Source organism: Schistocerca gregaria, chromosome 2 (assembly GCF_023897955.1).
Source record: "Schistocerca gregaria isolate iqSchGreg1 chromosome 2, iqSchGreg1.2, whole genome shotgun sequence".
In the NCBI taxonomy this organism is placed as follows: domain Eukaryota; kingdom Metazoa; phylum Arthropoda; class Insecta; order Orthoptera; family Acrididae; genus Schistocerca; species Schistocerca gregaria.
In genome coordinates, this window is record NC_064921.1 from 482,320,532 (window position 1) to 482,323,832 (window position 3,301).

Consider the following 3,301-nt stretch of genomic DNA (forward strand, 5'->3'; position numbering starts at 1 on the left):
CCTGATTTAATGGGTACCAAACAGATAGGTATTTTCCAGAAGGGACTGAGAGTTGTAGCGTTACCACGACTGGAACAAGTCACCGCGTGACAGTTGCTGTGTTGGAGGGAGGATGGTGCCGCAACATAACACATCCCAGGACGAATATCAACATTTTTCACAGATTTTGAAAAAGGAGAATGTGAATATAGTTTATTCAGCGTTGGTGTCACGTAAAGATCCACTAACCGTTCCCACTTTCTTCACAGTAACATGGGTGTGATAAACATTTGCCAAATGTTAATTCGTTGATATATATTCAGTGACTATCAAGGTACCTACATTTTAGCATCAAATTCATCCACAAAGGACTGGCGTACTCATAAGTAATACCGTTTCTCTCTGTGAACAAATGTGGTACTACGTTAAACGGTTTCTACTCCCTACAGTCTCTTAGTATCTAGAAGGGGGGGGGGGGGGGGGCGCAGCACACACTGAAAGACGTTGCCCAAGACAAATACTACAGCTATTCGTAAAGTAAGGACCGATACGTCGCGAAATGGAATCAACAGCGAAAATCCAAACTGTTTTATTTGTAACAGTTAGATTCAAATTCCAGCTACTTATCACCATAATTGCCGATCCGACTTGGACGTTCGTCGTAGAGTTGTACGAGCTTTCCAATACCCTCATTATAGAAGGCAGCCACCAGTGCTTCAGCAAATTCTCTACCCTGGCTTACAGCTCTTGTCTGTGCCAAAATGTTGACTTCATAGCGAGCGGTTCATGTGATGAAACTCAGATGGAGACAATTACGGGTTGTATTGTGTGTAATCAAACATTTCCAATCCAAAACGATGCAAGAGCATCTTCGTTGCCCCTGCAGAATGCGGCTGGGAATTTTCTTGAAGAAAACGCACGGCAGTTATTTAACGTCTGGTGCATATCTTCAGGCGAAATTTCTCACCAGGCCCTCGTTTTTGGCGGGAGACACTATTTTTGTAGGTATCTTTATGTCCTCCCTGTGTGATCAGAAGTAAAATAACGACGTAACGCAATCGACGGGCATACTAGAAACACTGCCCAACACACCCGTGCATAACTTCATCGGATTTTCAATGTGCTTTCCATTTCGCGACCAATCGTTCCTTACTTCCCGAATAACCTTCGTAATTGTCAGCTATTAATGGCACAACAGGATGGATCCTTGCACTATGTGACAATCATTCCTTTCTGTGATTTCGACCATAAAAAATTTTAAACCCATGTCATGTTCCTTAAACTAATGCCAAGATTGACGCCTTAGGGAGGATTATGTTGCGTGTTACCGTCCAATGTTAGGACGATCGAAGAAAGTACAAAAAGGCCAGCCCATGAAGAATACATTTAGATGCGTAGTTTCTGCGGAGGTAGTTACAATTAAGCTGAGAAATTAAGTAATAAATTCAAAGCGCCATGAAATCGACTTCGGCTTGTCAAAATAACTTTCAAAACAAAGAGAATACACCACCTGTGCAAGAAAAATTGGTAGACTGTAGGACATCGAGCCGCATTCAACCACTGAGAAAACTGACGAGTCAGACAATTTCACGAACTTCAACTAGTAACGTAGTTAAAGTCTGTAATCTGTGAAGTTCAAAAATAACGTGTGATCACTTTGACACAGGAACTCCTTTCCTGTGCTAACCTCTTCATCTCAGAGTAGCACTTGCAACCTACGTCCTCAATTATTTGCTTGACGTATTGCAATCTCTGTCTTCCTCTACAGTTTTTGCCCTCTACAGCTCCCTCTAGTACCATGGAAGTGATTCCCTCATGTCTTAGCAGATTCCTGTCATTCTGTCCCTTCTCCTTATCAGTGTTTTCCACATATTCCTTTCCTCTCCGATTCTGCATAGAACCTCCTCATTCCTTACCTTATCAGTCCACCTAATTTTCAACATTCGTCTATAGCACCACATCTCAAATGCTTCTATTCTCTTCTGTTCCGGTTTTCCCAAAGTCCATGTTTCACTACCATACAATGCTGTACTCCAGACGTACATCCCCAGAAATTTCTTCCTCAAATTAAGGCCGGTATTTGATATTAGTAGACTTCTCTTGGCCTGAAATGCCTTTTTTGCCATAGCGAGTCTGCTTTTGGTGTCTTCCTTGCTCCGTCCATCATTGATTATTTTACTGCCTAGGTAGCAGAATTCCTTAACTTCATTGACTTCGTGACCATCAATCCTGATGTCGCTGTTCTCATTTCTACTACTTCTCATTACCTTCGTCTTTCTCCAATTTACTCTCAAACCATACTGTGTACTCATTAGACTGTTCATTCCGTTCAGCAGATCAGTTAATTCTTCTTCACTTTCACTCAGGGTAGCAATGTCATCAGCGAATCGTATCATTGATATCCTTTCACCTTGTATTTTAATTCCACTCCTGAACCTTTCTATTATTTCCATCATTGCTTCTTCGATGTACAGATTGAAGAGTAGGGGCGAAAGGCTACAGCCTTGTCTTACACCCTTCTTAATACGAGCACTTCGTTATTGATCGTCCACTCTTATCATTCCCTCTTGGTTGTTGTACATATTGTATATGACCCGTCTCTCCCTATAGCTTACCCCTACTTTTTTTCAGTATCTCGAACAGCTTGCACCATTTAAATTGTCGAACGCTTTTTGCAGGTCGACAAATCCTATGAACGTGTCTTGATTTTCCTTTAGCCTTGCTTCCATTATTAGCCGTAACGTCAGAATTGCCTCTCAAGTGCCTTTACTTTTCCTGAAGCCAAACTGATCGTACCTAGCGCATTCTCAATTTTCTTTTCCATACTTCGGTATATTATTATTGTAAGCTGCTTCGATGCATGAGCTGTTAAGCTGATTGTGCGATAATTCTCGCATTTTTCAGCTCTTGCCGTCTTCGGAATTGTGTCGATGATGCTTTTCCGAAAGTCAGATGGTATGTCGCTAGACTCATATATTCTACACACCAACGTGAATAGTCGTTTTGTTGCCACTTACCGTATGTACTCAAAACTCACCAGTTCCGCCGAATTTGGCTAAATGATTTCGTTTCCTGTATCACTACTTGATTATTATTGCATATATTTTATCTAGGGCCCAGTCCAATTTCAATTCAAAATTTTCGAAGTTCAGATGTATTCACCATTAATAATTTTGGACTACCTATCCGATTTGGCAACACAGTTCGGGGGAGAGATGCTGGCAGATACAAATCACCCGTTTCAGTGAGGACTCATTCTTTACAGCAAAGATAAGTATTGAAGTACCATTGATCTGGGTAAGGGGTTTCCAAGTATATGCAT